At 33.7% G+C, this 22,011-nt stretch overlaps 1 pseudogene; it reads right to left on the bottom strand.

Moving 5' to 3' along the window:
* Positions 1 to 4,507: 4,507 nt before the first annotated feature.
* On the bottom strand, positions 4,508 to 4,820 carry LOC119260459 (ribosomal biogenesis factor-like; annotated as a pseudogene).
* Positions 4,821 to 22,011: the final 17,191 nt, after the last annotated feature.

Raw genomic sequence — 22,011 nt, 5'->3', positions numbered from 1 at the left:
TAAGTAAGCTTTGCATACTTTTCTTTCTGGGGATCTTTGTTCATGCTTGTTCTTCTAAAATAAAACATTACTTGCATACCACAATCTTGAAGGTTGTGACAGGAAAGGTTCCAGAAGGACACACAGAGTGTGATGTTCTCAGTGCCACAAAATTAAGAATAATGACCTTTATATTAGATTCAGCTGACACTTTTGTAACTAGCACTCGGTAATGCTATTTAAAATGTAAACACCTTCTTTTATCCTCCATACATTAAAGGCATAGTGTGAAGGTGGAAAAATTAAAATATATGCATATATATCCTTTGTAGACACAGCCCTGCCAGGTTGTAATGTAATAGAATGTCTTGCTCTGTTTCTCATTCTTTATGCTCTTATTGGCCAGGCTACAGCAGGACACTCAACTGCTTTTAATGACTTTCATTACTCCCTCTTATTTTCTAGGTTAATGACATATTGAAAGTGCTAATGGCATAAAATTTTCAAATAGCTCACACACTGTTCATGAAAAAGACAGTATATTTTACTTTATATGCATATAATTTTTCCCCAGTGGATTAGCTGCAACATTTTGCTGCTTTGTAATTTCTCAATGTAATTGAGAAGTAAAAAAAAAAAAAGAAGAAGAAGAAGAAGAGAAAAAAAGCACAATCTCCCAATGTGAAGTTGTATTTAAAAAAGTGCTTACCTTCTATTCACCGCCACCCCTATTACAAGCAAGAGGTATTAGGCAACTGGTGATGGGAGTGTGGAGAATCAGAGATTTCAATTTAAAATCACTCTACTTTTTTAAAATATGTGATAAATATTCCAAGTTGTAAGGACTCACTAACTACAGTAAACACAGGATCAGGTAATATATAAGATTCAATTCTTGGGCCTCCCCGGTGGCGCAGCGGCTGAGCGCTGGGCTGTGAAGCTGCCCTCAGCCTCTGCAGCACTGGTTCCATCCCTGGCCGCTGGTGAGGGTCCCACATGGTGCGACAGACCTCTCCTGCTATGCCCGCTGCTCCTCTCAGCCATGTATTTCAGTCCTTCTGCCTGCTCTGCTCCCCGCTCTGGCTCTGGTGAATTCTCTAATCCTCCCGTGCTTTGGACTGTACCCAGTGCTTGTATAAATAAATAAATAAATCTTTAAAAAAAAAAAAAAAAAGATTCAATTCTTACCAGGCATCAAGTTCCTCTATCCTGACTCTATCCTGAGTCACTGTTCCAAATGCAAATTGTAGAGGAAATGTTCAATTACATAATATTCTAAAATTCCAAAAATGACAGTTTTACTTCTTATTTGAAGGACATTTTTTGCAAGCCAGAAGATCTATTTCTGCATATGCCTTTCTTAATCACATATTTTGTTCCTTAATCTCTTTCATGGTGCAATGGGACATTGATATATTCAGCTTATTTTAGATATGGAAGAATTCTTGAAGAAGGGAGCAATATAGTCTGTACAAAGTCTTAAGGAACATTAGAGCTGTTTTCTCAAGCAGAATCTAGAGCATTATTTGTCAATTTATTTATAGTTCAAGATAGACATCAGCTTTAGGAGCCCATGATCTCATTTCTTTGGAGGTAGTTGAGTATTATAAGAGTGTCTTAAATCAATTTCCTTAAAAAAAAAAAAAAAAAAAAAAAAACAGTTCCTGAGGTTGACTTTCTGTGAGAATCTTAAAGAACTGAGAGGACAGAGTTTAGGACAGAGAAGGAAGGAGGACTTAGCAAGGATGTGGTCTATGCTAGAGAACAGCTTCAACCTGGTCCTCTGAGGAACATGATTTCCACAATGAGATAGTCCAACCTTAAAGCCAGAGTTAGGCTTCCACTAACTCATCAAGGCTAGGAAGTTTAGTAACTTAGACCTTCCTGTAAGTTACTAGCTTTGACCCTGAGTGGCATAAAGCAACTTCATCCCAAGTAGGCCAATGGGAACTGTTTTCTAAAGAAGAGAACAATCATGAGAATTTGGCACTCAAGATTTTTAGCAGTTGAGGAATGGTTGCACTGTCCTGGGGGAATTAATTCAATTAATTTAACTATTCCACATGTTTGATAGGCTGGTTAGGTTAAGTGTGTTTTATTGATAGATCTTTGACCATGACAGATTTCTTGATTGGTGGATTGATTGATTGCCTTCAGATCAGGGGTTCACCTTTAATACTCAGCAAATATGAAATTTAGCATGATATAAAGAGAGTTTTGATTCAAACTCTCTAAATGTGCTTTTCTTTAAGTCATCTTAATATTAGTAAATGATATACAGAGGATACATGCATGGAAATCATACACTTCTTCCCTTTATGCTCTTATTTAAATTATCAATGAAGTTTTGATTTCTTTTGTTCATCTTATTGTGAAATTACAACCTTTCACCCTCACTTGTCCCATTTATTGTCTTTAAAAGTCTGTCCTTTTGTATCTTGCATTCCTCACTCTAATCAAAGTTGAACATGTTTGTCACATGGGGACAGATAGAATTTTTAAAACTCTCAAATATAAATCCAGTATTCTGTTGCTTTGGTAATGATGCTCAAAAAATATCTGTTTATGTGATCAAACTTAAGTGAACAACTCTGGAAGTCAAATGTTGCTTCATATTTCCTTTATCTTCTCCAGGTTTAGTTTCATCACACACACACACACAAAACAGTGCAACTATTCCCTCTAGTACTTACCTATCGGTCTGCAATCATTAATCATATAGATTCTGAAAGCACATCTTAGTTTTTAACTCAGTTTCCTTCACTAATCAGGATATAATTTCCAGCTTAGATATCCCACAGGATTGGAAAAGACAAGCAAAGAAGAATTAATTAACAATCTATAATATTATGCTATGAAAACAGAGATTTTTATGTCTCTTTGGAAAGTACATTAACATTACGATTTAATTTTTGCATTTAGTCTCTAAGCAAGAAACATAATTCACAGAGGACTGCTTTCTTTCTAAAAACACATTCTAATCTTCAGACCAGGAAGTCATTCCTCATGTTAATGTAGGCATGTTTGAGGCATTAACACATAGAACATGGAGCTTAGCTTTCCTGCTGATCTCCTATTATGTCACTTAGTCTTCTCAGGAGATACCTGTCTTGAAAATATGGACAAGAAAGACAAATGACAACTTCCAAGAGAGATACATGTTTGTTGTGTTTTCAACCCAAGACATACACTGAATATATTGACTCTAAGCATAGGACATAAAGCATACCTATCTCTTTCCAACTAAGAAAAACAACAAAAATTAAGTAAGAAAAAAATCTTCTTTGAACATTCACATTTTAATTACAGAGATAAAACCACCTTTTGAAATACTTTCTATAAAGTCATAGTATTAAACAAAAGAGAACATAAATGAAATTAAGTCACTTGAGCAGCAGGAAATTCAATTTTAGACAGAAACTGTCAGAATGATCTCATCTATCTTTTCAACAAGGATATCAATCACTGTTTCTTCCCTGCCTTCAGTATTACTTTCCTTACTTCCAGCTGTTTGTGCTGGTATAGTTAGCTGAATTTCATTGCTTCTGCCTTACTTGTGTTTTATTCTTCAATCTTTCAAAAGCTTCTGTAAGGACAGGAAAAAAAGCCAGCATTGCCCATACTATTTGTGCAATAAACAGTCTTGAAATATTTCAAAGGAAAGTGCTATCAGACTCAGAGAGCAAATCTCACTTCTTGAATGGAAGATACCTATAAACAGGCACAATAACTAGATAATGTAAATATATCATATAAATTATTTATTTACACATCTTTTTATGAGAATTAATTATACTTTATATCATGGACTCAATTTATAAACCTCAAGGTCCTTATAAAAGATGTATTTTGATGTCTTTATACATAATAGTTTTATCATGGTATTGATACTGATGTGAATATTTCTACCTCTATGTCCAAATTGATTTTTAAACACAAAATTTAATTTTAAAAACATATTTTTAAGCCAAGAATATACTTGGCCACTAGTGATTTTATTTTATTTTTTTCAGAGGTAAATGTGATTTATTATGTACCCCCTAAGTAATTACATAACTTCATTTTAGGATTTCAATTTTTTTCCAACTTTTAATCCTTCTGATTTTTTTTTCCCTTCTAAAAAGAAAGCTGAAATAGACTAAGGTCATCAAAAACAAACTAATTGGCCAAGGGCTCAACATTTGGTTGTCTTATGTTTTTGTGCCAGCCACAAAACCACCCATATGTCTGTCTATGTGTCCTCCCTCCAACCCATACAAACACTCACTATCACATATAAAGTGAAGATATAAATTAGGGTAGGGGTTAACTGTTTCAGTGGACAGATTTTGTGAAGTGCCTTCTGTTTCAATACTTTAAGATCCATCACATTTTGTTGACTTCTGATCTTCCACTGTCCTAGATTATAGAAAATTATTTATACAGTTCTTTCAAAATGTGCCAATATCTGCACATGAACAAGATTTAAAAAAATAAAATTGTAGAAAATATTTATTGTTTAGGGGGGATTTGGTGCCTCACCAGTGTATTACCACGGAGTCGTTAATCTTGCAGCTTTGTCAACACTAACTGGTTGGTTTTCATGACACTGCTGAGAAAGCAGTTGTTTCTGCAGAGAGGAAAGGGAAAGGCATTTTGAGAAATGTGCAAGTTAGTCCCTTTTGTGTATCTACAAAAGCTCTATTCACTCTGCTAACTTTTTCATCATTCACAATGCTTATCTTCTTAAGATTAGTGGTGACTGGTTTTGCTTTGTTTTAGCCTTGAAGTTATCTATTTTTTTTTTTTTTTAAACTGGCTATGTGAAAAACACTCCTGAGCTTCTGTTAGTTTTTGGCCATTGTCTTCAATCCTCTTTGCAGGCTGCTCAAATTTCAGGTGTTGCCATCTGCATGCATGGGATCCAGAGTGATTTATTTATAAGTCTTCCAATCATTTCACTTTAGTGTGCAAAATAAAATAACTATTAATGGAATCCTACTATTAGAATGACAAAGCACTGTCTATTGTTCATAAAACTTTTATCATAATTTGTTTTGTTATACCAAATCTGAGAGTACTATGATAATGACTTCACTCCCTGTACTATCCCAGATCCATTTCTGTATTTTATAATGACAATGGTTGTTAATTTCTGCCTAGGTTTTCATGACTTAAAATAAAGCAACATGGATGTTCAGTATTCTAATATACTGGAATGGTCTTCCGTAATAAGAATTGCATGTGTATTAATATCACATAATAAGAAGTCAAGAGAAATGAAATTGGAAAAAATAATTACATTTATTCAAGAACTGCCAGTAAAATTCAAAGGATGATAATAATAACAATAAAATAATGAACTAGATTGAGTACTTTACCTTATACCTGACACTTGTAAGTCACATAACACTCAGATTTGCATTTTCTGAATACACAAAAGGTGTAGACATAAAAATGCCAGGAGGTTTGCTGTCATTGACACCAGGGGAAGAGATGAGACCAATTTAAGAAGTAATGGCTTGGTGAAAAGTTATAATGATACTGACAAAGATATCTCTTTAATGCTAGGTTTGATTCTAAGTTCTTCTTTCTTTTCATACTGTATATTTGCTGTAATATCTCAACACACTTATGGCTTCAATGTCTAGGCATAGGACAAAAGTATCTTAATATTGCTCAAAGCTGCTCTTTACTTTATACTGAATTGTCTAAAATGTAAGTCCTTTTGGACTTATTCACTTATGTCTTCTACTGTGGTATCTATCTATTAAAAAATGTCCTTCATACTTTGACTTTATCATTTTTATTTAAAGACTCTTAGATTTTATCATTTATTTCTTTTTACTATCACCCATTATAAGTTTCACAACTAATAGCACTTCTTGGTGTTTGCAAATAAATGAAACTTCCTGGTGCAGTGTTTAGCTATCTGTATTCAACTATCTTTCACTCAGTTTATACAAAACTAATTCAAGAATAGTTCATACTTCTGCGATCCTTACCTCAGAGCTTTATTTTCAATCATTTAGATGCACAAGCCAGTAACTTTGAAGGCATCATTCATCCCTCCATTATCCCAAGTGTCTGATGTTCAAATAACTCCAGTATCTAATAACTTTGCCCTCCAGATGTTGGTCAACCCTGTCTACATTATTCTGTCCTCCTCATCACTGCTGTATATCAAATCATAACTCATTTCTTGGATGATTAGCATATACTCTTCACCAGTTTCCCTTACTGTATTTGTGTCCATTGTATGTTTTATACTACAGTTGGATTAGTCTTTCTAAGATGTATTTATGACTCCTCATTTCCCTTAATTTTTATGTATACTGAATGATAGAATTGTTAATATCCTAGAACATGATTCCCTTTTCCTCCATATTTATAACAGGCTGCACTTTTATTCAAATCCATATTTCGAGTTACAAGGAATATCTTTCAGATTCTTAAATGTAACAAGCTCTATATTTTATCTTAGTTTCTACATATACTATGTCATTTATATAATTTGCTCTTCTCTCACTCTTACACCACCTCAAATGAAAGCCACTTCTCATTCCAGCAACAGATTCATCTGGAAATCTCTGTATTCATATAAAATATCCTGTGTAATATCCTATAATTTTCTGGATACTTACTCACATATCTTCCTTCTCTTATTATCACTTGTCAGTGGTCTTATATACCCTACCAAACTTTTTAATCTGTAATATCTACCTTAGAGCCTGATATAATTTCGGTCTACAAAATGTGTAATTTGAAAGATAAATACTTGCTGAAGAAATATATTTAAAGTTGAATATATCATAAAAGAAGCAATACATATCATAGATGAATGTACTTTCATGCATACATATGAACTGTCTGATTATAGTCTGAAGATAAAGTAATAGTTTCCAGGCAAGAAGTCAACAAAGGAAAAAGTAATCTCTTTTATTTGTCTTCACTGCCAAGACAACTTTCATTTTATTCACTGAAAGAATATTGCATAGTGGCCACCAATCAAGAAGTCACAATAAAAAGTCAGAGTAATCACTAAAACAGATTTAAAAAATAGCACCTATACAATTCAGTTCTAGTGCTATTAAATCATATTAGAAATACAATTTCAAGCTTCTATTTTTGTTTATTTGTCTTATTTTTTCTACTTCCCAACTTATCATTTATCCTTGGAAGAGAAAAGCTGACATTTGTCCACTAGAATTAACTTCAGCATTTTCTAATGATCTGTGTCTTCTAATGGTCTGTTTCAACTATAGCATTTGTTTCTCTACTAATTTTCAGGAAATAAAGTAGGTGATAAAATAACAATTTTAAGGTCCTCCCCGGTGGCACAGCAGTTGAGCGCTGGGCTGCGAAGCTACCCGCAGTCTCTGCAGCGCCAGTTTGATCCCCAGCCGCTGGGCGAGGGTGCCACATGGCAAGACAGACCTCTCCTGCCACGCCCGCTGCTCCCCTCAGTAGTGTACTTTGTCAGTCTGCCTGTTCTGCTCCTCACTGGCTCTGGTGAATCCTCTCACCCTCCCACACTTCTGACTGTACCCAGTGCTTATATAAATTAATTAATTAATTAATTTTTAAAAATGTAAAATATTATGTTTTGATAGGAGCATACCAAACTTTTTTTTCTGAAACTAAATCATTTTTCCTGTAAAATATTACTGTAAAAATAATAAAAAGTCAATATTCTTGGTCATTCTATTGAAATTAAAATTATTATACAAAGTACCATTATGTTTGTGAAACTTATGAGACACTGCAGTTGATCAAAAAATAAAGATTTATATTTGTTTTGACACTGAAGTTTCAAATCTTAAAATAAGACAAGTGTTTGAGATTAATAAAATGCTGTAAATAGAAGTGTTACAAAGTCTATAAGAGAGAGATGTCCACCTACATTGTTATTCAACATTAAGTTTTTCATACAAAAGAACATGTTTCAAATAAGAAGAATAAAATTGACAGCATTAAGTTTACATTTTAATTTTAACACTTATTAATTTGTTAAAAATAACACCCCATATTAGCATGTCATACATTTTTTTAAATATAGGTATACTGTCAAAAAAATAATGGAAGAGTTGCATTACTTTTTTTTCCTTTAATTTTTTTTTTATTTAGATAAATTGGTTTACAAGATTGCATATGATTCAAAAATACAGGATTCTATCCCGCAGGTGTATGTCATTGCAATACACTCACCTCCAAGCATTTATAGTAGAAGTACACATGTTTAAAACATATTTATGTTTAAACCTCCAAAATAATCTCAAGATCAGGACTGTTATTTTCTAAATTAAAACACATGCTGCATTTTCTTGTTAATATATCCTGGATTTGGGGGATCAGATTTCTGGTTATATTCTCAACAAATCTGGATCCCACTTCCAGTTCCAAAGGTAAATGGGAATTAGTCTAATGTAATGGAATATTATTCAGCCTTAAAATGGAATGAAATCCTGACATTTGTAATAACGTGGATGAATAAGAAGGATATTATACTAAATGAAATAAGGCAGATATCTAAAGACAAATGCCAGGGTTTGAAAATGGAAGAAGGAAAAATGTTAATGAAATGACACAAACTATCAGTTTGGAAACAAATAAGCTTGTAGATCTAAAGTACAGCAAAGCAATTAAAGGAAACTGTTTCTTCTACTTGAAATTTGATAGAATAGATCTTAAATTTCTTACCACACATGAACAAAAGGAATACTTATGAAAGGAGATGAACAGGTTACATATCTTTATAGTAGAGATAATGTCACAATATTTGTATATGAAGCTATCACATGATACAATAAATATATATATTCTTTTTTAATTTTTCAATTATATATCAACAAGATTGTGAGAAGAAGAAGGAATTATGAGTATTTTCAAAGATATTAGAATCTGAGGCCACAATTGTTTAAGTCAGAGAAATTTTGTGATGGTTCTCAGATATTTGTTGAGGGAAATATTATTCAGTACATTTTTATCAATTAAATATAAATTAATGTATCATTTTTTTCTTTTTAAAAATATTTATTTATTTATGCATTCAAGAACTGGGGTACAGGCCAGAGTTGTGTGGGGACGGGGGTGAGAGGATTCTCCAGAGACAGAGTGGGGAGTAGAACAGGCAGACTGACCAAAATACACTGTTGAGGGGAACAGTGGGCGCGAGACAGGATTGGTCTGCTGCGCCATGTGGGTAGCTCCCTGGTCAGCCAGGCATGGAATTTGTGCTGCAAAGGCTGTGGATAGCTTCACAGTGCTGTGCTTAACACTTTGGGCCACCAGGGATGTCCTAGATGTTATCAATTTTTCAATCAAAAGTCACCTACCAAATGCAATTATGTATTTCATCCTTATTTATTTTATGGCATTGAAAAAAAGTTGCAGGGTCTCCCCTGGTGGCACAGCGATTGAGTGCTGGGCTGCGAAGCTACCCGCAGCCTCTACAGCGCCAGTTCAATCCCTGGCCGCCGGGCGAGGGTCCAACATGGCGCCACAGACCTCACCTGCCGCCCGCTGCTCCCCTCAGCAGTGTACTTCGTCTGTCTGCCTGTTCTGCTCCCCGCTCTGGCTCTGGTGAATTCTTTCACCCTCCCTCGCCTCTGACTGTACCCAGTGCTTGTATAAATAAATGAATAATTTTTAAAAAGAAAAAGAAAAAGAAAAAGTTGCATATTTAGGTGAGCTTGTTATTGAACACATTTCTAAGACATTCATGTAAAATAGTGTCTCCAGAATATGGAAAGGTGCTAGGAGTTTTTAATTTACTAGTGTGTAGCAAGTAATAGAGAAACTGAGCTCCGATTTCATCCAAAGAGGGTGTGAAATAATGTGCATTTTTAAAAGTTAAAACCTAATCTCTGCTGGTTCCACAACAGGAGGAACTATTTTCTGTCCGATAAATTTCATTTCCGTAGAGATTTCCAAGGTAATCCCAAGATCCACTTTCTTGTATACATGAATTCCTGGGTATTTATTGTATTCTTATACATAACCAAACTTGCCCACCAAGTAAGAAAGAGAGTTCAAAAAAGCTACAAAATCTTCTATTTATGCACTCATGGATATGTCTGAAGTGGAGTAGCTATGTAATAAACATCATGCATGTAAATGATTAGTGTTATTTCTCATTAAGAGCAAATAGTTCTTACCTATGACTAAAACCTAGTGAGTACGGAATTTTTTTTCAACATTTACTCAGATGACAATATATGTTATTGTTCAAAATTTGTCAGGTTTAAATTGTTTTTCAAATCTTCTGACTTTGCTTTTATTCTTTAGCCTGTCATCATACACCTAGAGCACTTATTGAAATCTAGAGAAAAATTCTAGCTTTGTCAGTTAGCTTGCATGTATTTTCTGAGTGGTGCTGTTTTTAATAAAGACTTACAAAGTCTCAGTGGCTTACTGCTTTTTATACTCATGAGTCCATACCAGCTTTAGTTTAATTGATCATGGTGGTGTTTAGCTGGGTTAGATGCCACTTTAGACTGGTGGGGACTGGATAAACTGCAGAAGGCTTCATTCTAATTTCAGACATTTGGGGAAAAAAAGGGATGGAGACACAATGGAATCCCCAGCTGAGATTATCCCAACATTGCAGTGCCACTTTGACCTCACACTTCAAAACATAAGTATTCTAACATTCTTCCCCATTTCGGAAGGATCATTTCAATTCTGTGAATCTTACAGAAGCAATAGAAAAATTATTTAAACTAACAGATTCATAAAGCCATAATTTTGTGCCTTTGCAATAGGTTTGAAGTTAATTTTTCTCTACAAGAATTTACCCACACTGAACTAAGATTTTGGCATATTTTATAATGACTCTTTAGGAAAAGGATTTCTAAGATACTGAACCTTTCTTAGTGGTTATTCTAGAATCTAAATCTTCTATAATCAGTATGTCTCTTAAAGATAGTCATGAAAATTATGCTGATATATTTTGGTGTGTGTACATATATATGCATATATACATGCATAATATATATAAATAAAGCTATTTGGGAATAAGTAAATGTTACATACTTGTAAAAAAGTCATGCCTAAAAAATTAATTTACCACATATATGTATTCTTAAGAATATATTTTGAGTCTTTCTAGAAATTTTAATTTGCCATGAACTATATACATACTATATTCAGAACAAAGTGAGATAAATGTATCAGCCCTCACAGGCTTGTGTGTATCATTGATTGCACCGATTCTTGGGTAATAATGTGCATGGCACTTTCTCCATTTACCTTATAATATCTTTCAAAAATGCTTTTATACAACATATATCAATGTGAGGTATAAACTTCCCACAAGTATCATTTCCTCTAAATGTAAGGCCTTGTATCAAAGAACAATTTCAGAATGCATTTTTAATATCTTGCATTTTTCAAAGAGGGAATAGAATTTTAAACTAGTAAGTGCTTAAAAGACTTATAGCTAAGACCTAAAGCATGATACATATATTACAACCAAAGGACAAGTCTTTTAGAAATTCTTACATGCCTTATTATTTTTCAGTAAAAATAATTTTACAGGTTTTCAATGGCAGTAAAATTCACAGGAAGTTCTACATGTCTCTTTAAGGATACGTTGTCCTTATTTTTAGATAATATTTTGCTTCTTCTTTGACTTAAGGCAGCATTCATCTTTGAATTAGAAAATTCCATATTTCCAAAACTAACATGTAAAGCTCATTATTTTTTTTATACAGGAACAACTGGAGTGTTTTATTGTAAATGCAAGATGATAATTGATGCAGGAGAAAACTGGTCAAATCTAAAATATTATAGTCAGTAGGGAAAACTGAAGGACATGTTTTATAAAAAGTAGAATTTGCAAAACAAAAAAGAGGTACATATAAAAAAAAGCAGAAAAATATGCAGAGCAAAGGGATTGTGTAAACAAACTCAATATTTTTTAAAAATATGTAAAAATGATCCATTTCAGACACAGTAGAGATAACAATAGAGAAACATTTACTAACATAAGATTTTGACAAAATATTTTCCTTACAAAAAAGAAAAATATTGGATGTTTTCACTTGTAACAGGAATATAGGGGAACCAAATAAGACATCAGTGTAAAAAAAAAAAAAACAAACAAACAGTACAAAACACAACAAAGCAAAAACAGAAGATTATAAACCAGTGACATAGATTATAAACCAGTGACATACTGACATCCTGCAGGGGAGGAGGAGGAAGAGGGATCAGAGGGAGGGAGAGAGGAGCCCAGGGGACTGAGGTGAGGGTGCACGGGTGCCTTGGGGAAGGAAATTCTATGGGGACTCAATCTGAGGGGGTTGGGGAAGCAAATATTGTCTAAAAGAATTTTAAAAATGATACATGTTAAAATAAAATAAATAAAAATTAAAAAAGAGAAAAAAATATTTCCTTACAAAGCTACATAGAATAAGTAAGAAATAGAAATATTATTAATGAAATCAAAAGCTATTATAATAATAGTGAATATAAAATAAACAAGTATAAATTTTACTTGTTAAAATAAATATAATGTATTTTAATTGTATTATTTTATCAAGATAATGTTTATTCTTAACACATTATTTGAGGGTATGAATTCCCATTCTTCAGATTTATGTTATCACAGCGCACCCATCACCATTTTTGACATTACTACAGAATTTTGTTCAAAAAGAGTTATGTACATAGGGCCTCCCCTGGTGGCGCAGCAGTTGAGCGCTGGGCTGCGAAGCTGCCCACAGCCTTTGTAGCACCAGTTCTATCCCTGGCCGCCGCCAGTGAGGGTCCCACATGGCGCGCAGACCTCTCCTGCCGTCCACTGCTCCCCTCAGCAGTGTACTTCATCAGTCTGCCTGTTCTGGTCCCTGCTCTGGCTCTGGTGAATCCTCTCACTGTCCCGCGCTTCTGACCATACCCAGTGCTTCCATAAACAAACAAACAAACAAATAAATAAATCTTAAAAAAAAAAAAAAGAGTTATGTACATAGACTGAATAGAGCAAGGTTTATTTATGCCCTCATCACTGTCTTTATATTGTGTCACCAGGCTAACAAGTCAATATTGTATCTTTTTGATGAATACCACAGTAAGAAATACATTCATAACTCTAGATCATGCTTACTTACATTTACATAAATGGGATATATTATTATATACCAAATAATTACTGAGTATCTCCACTTCCAAAACTCAAAGGCAGATCAGACTCAATACATTCATAATAGAATCACCAGTGTTTCATACCTTAATAAAGACTGCAGCTTTATTCTGTTACATAAGTCAGCCATGTGTCGGCCCTGCCACCTCTCTCTCTTCAATCTCAGTATCTGTGTCGTAACACATTAACTGCCATTCATCAGTGTTCAAGTGAAAGCCATTCTTTCCACTGAACGTATTCCCTCCAGGCTGCACACCATTATCGACCCTACTCGTACCCTTTCTTGCTTTTATCAATTATTTTTGTCCCTTCTGGATCATTAGCATTAGTATTATATGTTACTTGTTTTTCTTCTTTTTAATATACAATGCTTGCTGCTAGTTATGTAATTTGTGTAACTGCATTTAGGTAATTTATAAATTATATAAATTCCCCACACACAGTAAAATCCTTAAAAAGTTGTTGGTTTTCGCACTATGAAGCAATCTGCAGCCTCTGCAGCACGAGTTCGATCCCCAGCCAGGGAGCAGCCCACATGGTGCAGCAGACCTCTCCTGTCTCATCCGCTGCTCCCCTCAGCACTGTGCTTCTGTCAGTCTGCCTGTTCTGTTCCCCTCTCTGTCTCTGGTGGATCCTCTCACCCCCTGCATCTCTGGCCTGTGCCCCAGATCTTGTATACATAAATAAATAAATCTTAAAAAAATTAAATAGTCATAAAAAAAAAGGTTTTGGTTTATATCTTTCCTTCCATTATCTCTTGAACACTTTTCAATATAATTTTGCCCCTTCATTTCCCTGAAATTGTTTGTCATTTCCTTCCAGGTTGCTAACTCTAATTGTTAATTCCCTGGTTTCGTGGCTCCATAGTACTCACCCTCAGCATCATTTGAAAGAGATCACCACACAGTTATGTTGCAAACTGTCCCCTTTTTCTTACCTTTCTTAGAGAATATTTTGCTTCATTTTCCTCCTATCTCCCTGGCCACTTCATTTCATTGTCCTTGGCTAAATTCTCCTAATACATGGCTGTTAATACTGGACCACCATGAATTATCATTTTTAGATAAGGATAATAATTCCATGCATGACTTCATCCAGTTCCATAGCTTTAAACATCATTAACATGAAATTCCAAAGCTCTATCTCAAAATAACTCTTCCCTGAATCCCAATTCATATATTCATTGGTCTTTCTACCATCCTTATGGGGATCACTCATAGGCACCTCAACCCTACTCAGGAAATTGTCCCAAGTTCATGGAATGTGATCATTCTCTTAATTAAATACTTTCATAGAATCATGTTCTTGCACTATAGATTATTTTTTCCTATTCTTACCTGTTAGACTATGTATAATCCCCTAAGAATCATGCACTTGTCTATTATTTTCTCACTATATATTATAAAGACTGAAAACAATTGTAATTATGTAATAAGTAGGTGCTAAGTCATTACTTATAAAACAAATGGATGAGTTTACTGATCACTGATTTTAAATAATGAAATTCACTTAGATTTTCAAAATAACATCACAGTGAAAATGAAAATTTAGGTAAATTATCAACAGTGTAGGTTAAATTAAATATAGTACCTAATATTGGGCTTTAAAATTTTACATTGGTATATTAATATGTAGAATTAGGACTATGTTTACTATTGTAGTTATTTAGATGCATCATAAGTAGAAAAATACATACAAAATCGTAAAAGTATATTATGAATAATTAAATTATTAATTATTCATGGATAATTAAACCATGGATATTTTAGATTAAATAAATTGAAACCTATGAGGAAAAAAAAAATAACCTCCTAAAACCATATAAATAACATGATGAAACAGAGATTAGAACTCATATGATTTATTCCTAAATTCAAATATTTACTGAATTAAGGCAACATTTATCTTTATATTAGAACATTCCATAAATTATAATGGTGTTGAAAATTGATATTATGACAACATGTTGATTAAGAAAAAATAAACACTGATAATTTTAAAAATATACTTAGAAAATAAAAATGTAATGTAACTGAAAACCTTTGCAGAGAGTTTTACCTGCCTGCACACATATCTCTTTCTCCTTGGTGATAATAATCCTGTACCTAGAATGTGGCAGTTTTCCAAGTTAATAGACTAAATTTCTCAGATTCTTTTTCCAATAGACGTAAACTTGGGACAGATTCTGACTAATGACATATAAGAAAAAGTTATTTAATGAGACATTTAGAAGTTGTCTTTAAGAATGCAGCCACTTTACTTTCTTTTCTCACCTTTCCTTCCTGCTTCCTCGAATGCAGAAGTAATGATGTAGCTCCAACAATTATCTAGGACCTTGAAATGACTTTAAAATAAAAAGCTATCTGCTGAGGTAGACAAAAAAATAGAGAATAAACAGAATTGATGTCCCTAATGAATTTGAGGGCAATACTACCTGCCTGGAACTGCTACCTTGGGAATTCCTTTATTTGAAAACTAAAATTTCATCTCACTTAACCCAGGGATATGTGCATTCTTCTTATATGTAGTTGATCACAACCAATGTAGTATGAATAATTACATAAGTGATTTTGTGAGGCATATAAGGAATAACTTCTGATTCTGGAGAATTAATAAAAATATCAATTTGTGGGGATGAAAAATATTCACCAATTTTGATTTTATTTCACTTCTACTTTATTTAGCTCATCGCCTGTGAGACACTTCTTACTCCTTATAAGAATCTTAGAAAAGAGGTCCATTCACAATTCTATATGTCTTCAAGTATGGTCTTTGCATTTTCATTCTAAAAATCTGCTAATTCTTATTGCAGCACTTTTTGATAAAGATGGAGAGAACAGAACACAAAACAAAAGAGAAACTTGCATCTTAACATTTAAATATCTTATTATACTTGGATTCTGCTCTCCATGTTTTCCTGATTCCCCATTTTCTCTTTATGCACAGATACTTTTGTTTCCTTATTTTCATATTGTCTTCTTATTCTTCCACTTCCACTTTCGAAAGACAGCTTAATTTTCACCTTGATGAACTACCTGTGGGCATTTATTTTAACTTAACTCTACGTGATCAAACAAGTATACTCTCCTACTGTGTTTTCCTTAAACAAACTAGACAATAGTGGAAATGACACCACAGTCTTATAAACCAGATGGAACAAGATAAATTACTTGAATAGAAATGAAAACATTGAAAGTGAACACAAACAAAAGCAGAAAACTTTATTTTTCTTTCCAATTATTATTTGAATGACAAATCTTACTTTTTAATTACTTGAATATATGATTCCTTGTAGATAATAAAAAGCACAATACCCTTATGTATTTGCTGTTATTATTATAATGGAAGAAAAAAAGCAATTTAAATTTAGTTCCATTGTTCCATTCCTTATCCTAAAAGAGGTATAATCAGCTCATTTAGTCAAGAAAATAATAAAAAGTTATATTTACACTGATTATATAAATATGCACATCTGTAATTCAATGCATCAATATTAATCTAACAAAATTTTAAATTAATTTTCCTTCTATAGTTTGGTGAGTATTGTTAGGTTTTTCAGATTTTAAAGTAGCAGAGATTTAAAAATAGGTAAATGCCACATTTAAAACAATCTATAATGCATGTTGCAAAGAATGTTGTGAGGAAAAAAATGAGGAAATGAAGTAAAGAACTGGAAAAACAGTGAAGATTTCACTGTTAATCTTTCACTCATCAAATATTTTTCAATACCTATAATATCCATTTTTTTTTCCTGAATACTAGGGATAAATCAGTGAGCATAGTACAACACTTCTTCAGCCATTTGTAGAACAGTGATGGCCCATGTGAATCAGTAGTAAGACTGAACACCAGACTAAAGGCAGACAAACACTACATGGTATAAGCTAGAGGCAGCAAATGCAGAGCAGCTATGGTGAATGAGATGTGAGTGATATCTAGGGGTCAATGAAACCACAAATCCAGAGTGATCAGTAAATACCAGCAGACAAATGAAGGAATTCAATGGAGTCTTACAAGATTAGAACAGTGATTACACTGATTTAATAGAATTTCAAAGGTCAAATTTTCAAAATTGATATCTGTTTACAATTACATTGTTTAAGAGATTACGTTTAAAGGTAATAACACAATGTTTAAACATTTTCATATGAACAAGCCATTGATTATTTTTATATTGGAAACAATTTCAAATTCTCAGCAAGGGCCACTATGACTCTCACATTTATTTAATAGACTCTGCCAATGATATATTGACTGGCTTTCAAAATCACGTCATGATTCCATGTTTCTTTAGGTACTTGCCAAAGTCAAGTTTTGAAGTTTCCAGAAACATGAGAATCAAATTCAATTACATCAACTTTAAAAAGTCTATAACAAATAACTATTGTTTTAGTGTTCACAATCATTTTGAGCTGGTCAAAAGTGGTTTCAGCCAGTCATAACTAGTTTGAGGCAGTTTCATTTGATTTGAGCCAAAACTGGTTTCAGCGGGTTTGAACTTGTCAGAACTTATTTAAGCCAGTCAGAACTGGTTTCAGCTAGTCAGAACCAGTTCACCTGGTTTGAGCTGATTGGAACTGGTCTGTACCTGTCAGAACTGGCTTCAGCCAGATTGAACCAGTTGGAACCAGTTTCAACTGGTCTGAAACCAGTTTCACCTAAATGAACTGGTCAGAACCAATTTTAACTGGTCAGATCTAGTGTCAGTTGGTTTCAGTTTCAGTTGGTTTCAATTTCAGTTGGTTTCAGTTGATTTAGTTTTAATTGGCTTGAAAATGTCAGAAACAGTTTCAGCCCTAAATGAAGTGTCTCCTAAAGTTTTTGCTCAAGTATAACCATAAGTTCATATAATAATGATCACAATTATCTTCATTTGCAGTTTAAAAAGAAAGTAACAATATTAAGTGATCTGTCCTAGTTATATTGCTGTAGTGTGAGAGATGTAGATACTGGGCTGCCTGTACCATCTCCATGATTGATTACAATGGACTATCCCATTTCAGGTGATTGAAATAGAGAGAAGTACAATCATTACTTAAGGTATATTCATTTAAAGATCATGGAAAATTTGCATCAATACAACAAAAGTGACCTAATAATTTCATACTGTTTATCCCATCTGTATATATTTCAAGTTATTGTCTTTACTATATTTCTGCACTCACAACAGGACTAAATTCACTTTTGCTGAAAATGGAGAGGAATATTGGGATGATATAATATAGAATATTCATGGTACTTACAAATGCATGTTATATTTCAGGACTCTGGAGAATATTGCAAAGACCCAAGACTACTGATACTGTAGGAAGAGACACAATAATAAAGTGATAGTCAAGAGATAATAAAATGTTCATCAAATAAATATGTTAAATTGATGTATTGGCTAGTATTTGTATTATTTATTGCATTTTCAACTCTTGGTAACATTCCAGAGTGAATAGCATGTTTTATTATTTTTTTCAAAATTACTTTGTAGTTTGATATGGCTCCCCTCCTCAACTGGGTGATATGATATAGTCCAATCTTTATAAAAAGTAAGCTACATTTAGTTGGTAAATAGTTACTTGGAGTTAAAATATTCTTTTTTTATGGGCCTCCCTGGTGGTGCAGGCAGTTGAGCACAGCACTGTGAAGCTTGTCCGCTCCCTCTGCAGTATGGGTCCAATCTTGGCTAGCCGGGGAGATACCCACATGGTGCGGCAGACCTGTCCTGACTCGCCCACTGCTCCCCTCAGCAGTGTAATTCAGTCGCTGCCTGTTGTGTTCCCAGCTCTGTCTCTGGTGCATCCTCTCACCCTCCCACACATCTGGCCTGTACCCCTGGTGCTTGTATAAATAAATAAATCTTTAAAAAAAAAGTTAAAACATTTTTTAAAGATTTATTTATTTATTTATACAAGCACTGGGTACAGTTAGAAGTGTGGGAGGGTAAGAGAATTCACCAGAGCCAGAGCAGGGAACAGAACAGGCAGACTGACGAAATACACTACTGAGGGGAGCAGCGGGTGAGACAGGAGAGGTCTGCCACACCATGTGGGACCCTCGCCAGTGGCCGGGGATCAAACCAGTGCTGCAGAGGCTGTGGGAAGCTTCACAGCCCAGCACTCAACTGCTGTGTCACCAGGGGAGGCCCAAAATATTCTTATTTTTAAAGGTAATTTTATAATAATAATATCTGTGTTTCTGTATTAAAATGACAAAAAATCATAAATATTTCAGTCCACTATATAATTATACAAATAAAATCTTTTTTAGTTAGTGATATCTGTCTCTTTCTTTAGATAGCTAGAGATAGATGACAAAATTCATAACTCATTTAAAAATATTGTTCATATTTTAGTCTAAAATCTGCAGGTTATTTCAATGATCACAAGAATTGGCTTTGGGCAAGGATATGCTCTATTTTAGCTTGACCACCAATACTTATATATATATATATATATATATATATATATATATATATATATAACTGTGCTATGTGAGTGACACCTTTATTGGTCTTTTTAAGGTTTGAATTAAAATCTTCTTTCAATTTTCTTAGCCAAATACATTTTCCCCCTGGTGTTTCTCGTGATTAAAATGTGTGTGAAATTTGGGTGACACTGTCAGAGTCATTTAACGCCAAGACTTCTGAAGTCATTTGTAAAGTAGCAAGTTCCCACAATATATAAAATCTGAGATTTGTGTTAATTGTCCACATTCCAGTAATCCTCAAGTCATGACCCTAGTGTCAAATTTTTAAAAGAACTTGAAGATGCTATGTAATATCAGGCAGACAGGGCATTGTTTAATTGCAAAACTGTTTATAAGAAAGATTATAAATATTTATGTTTGTATCTATAAATGGATATGTTTAATGTAGTTTATTTTTTTAAGATTTATTTATTTATGATTACAAGAACTGGGGGACAGGCCAGAGGTATGGGAGGTGAAAGGATCCACCAGAGAAAGAGTGGGGAACAGAACAGGCAGATAGACTGAAGTACACTGCTGAGGGGAGCAGCAGGCGAGTCAGGGGAGGTCTGCTGCTCCATGTGTGTTGCTCCCTGTCTGGCCAGGGATCGAACTAGAACTGCAGAAGCTACAGAGAGCTTCACAGTGCTGCGCTCAACCCACTGCACCACCAGGGAGACCCTAGTGCGGTTTATTTTTAACAGGTATTATTTTCCTGGTAATAAAAAACATTTTAAACAATTTGGTAAAATAGATTACAATTGTTATTGTATATATTCAATAGAAATTTAAACATCCCTGTAGAAATCTTATTTTTGGAATCTTATGTTTTTTGATTTTTTTAAATTTTGGTGTGATGATATTTTTATTTCATTGGATGCATCTAAGTTTTCTCCTCTGCTCTCCTCATCCCCCCAAATATTAATGCAGAACACATGAACAGCTTACTGCTACTTCTGATAGAAAAGAAATTTTACCCCTCAATTTCCATTTCTAAGACTATGAAAAGCTTCAAGCTTTCTATACATAACTTTTGTTTACCTGATCTTTTTAAAATATTCCACCCTTGAATTTGTCTTCCATTGTGCTACAAGTTACAGACTCTGAGTTCAAGATATGAGATTATTTCATCTTTCACAATAATTTCTTAAAATTTACTGTTTGCTTTTTCTTTAATCTGCTTTTTCTATTCTGCCAACAGAAGTGTTTTTTATGAAAATTTCTTCAGAGTTCAAAATTGATAAGTTTTTGGAAAATAACATGCACTTGTTTTTCAGTTTGATGGAGAGATACCGTATTGAGTGTAATTGTGAAAAACTATCCTTGGAAAGTGCATGACTTTTACTTTTTTTCATATTTTAGTACATCTGTGTATCTAGAAAGTAAACATTGGTTGCTGTTTGAAATGATTGGATGGATGGAGAGAGAGAGCAAGAGAGAGAGAGAGAAAAAGAGATGAAATAATCAGTTTAAATAGTTAATCACAGAAATATTAAGCCTAGCACCAGTAAGTCCCCTCAAGTATCATATAGGCCCCTGAAATTCAAGTATAAGGTATGTTTAGGTTATTGTGTAACATCTGCTCTAAAAATCTATAGTAATGAGGAACTGATTGTAAAAGAAAAAATGGGCATTTGTTAACAGCTGAATAATGGAAGATAGAGAACAGCGGTCTTAACATTATCGAGGCAGTCATCATGGTGACTGAGAGGCCATTTAGGCACAGGGAAAGAGGAGCAGAGAGTGAAAAGAAAGGAACAGAGTGGAGAGTATGACACTAATGAGTCTGTTTTAAGACCCCGGTGCCTCGATAGTGGGTGCAATGTGGTCACATACATCTAAGAGTGTGAACTTATTCCCCTAAATCATACACAGTGTTGTAAACTAATGTAACCTCAATCAAGCTCAAGTTACAAAAAGAATTATGTTAAAAAATAAAATGCATTGTAAAAACAATAAAAAAAACTCCTCTCTGCAGTTTGCAGCTCTGTTATGCAAAATACCTGAATCACATCCACCCACCCTGGACCAAAGCCAAGATAACAACCCTCTAGTGTATAGATACACTACATCTTATTTATGTGTGTGTGTGTGTGTGTGTGTGTGTGAGTGAGTGTGGTTTCAGGTCTTATACCTATGTCTTTCACTGGCTTTTAATGTATGGAATTAAATAATCATCTAGTTTATTACTATTAATTGTTTTCATGTAGCTGTTCAGGTTTCCCATTTGTTTAAGAAATGTTGATACTATAACTCTAAATAATATATAGTGTTATACACTAATGCTACCGCAATTAAAAAGAAAATCTTCCTTTGCCGATTGTACCCTGGTGGTTCATTTGCCATAGATTAACTGTACATATATGTATGGTTTATTTCAGGGCTCAGAAAATTTACCAATCTTAGATTTGATAATTAGATGTAGACAGGGTAGAATATGTTGGATATGGCAA

Source organism: Talpa occidentalis, unplaced genomic scaffold (genome assembly GCF_014898055.3).
Source record: "Talpa occidentalis isolate TD23 unplaced genomic scaffold, MPIMG_talOcc4v2.1 talOcc4.6, whole genome shotgun sequence".
Lineage (NCBI taxonomy): Eukaryota > Metazoa > Chordata > Mammalia > Eulipotyphla > Talpidae > Talpa > Talpa occidentalis.
The sequence above is the reverse complement of the archived record's forward strand: the minus strand, read 5'-3'. Positions and strand labels throughout refer to the sequence as shown.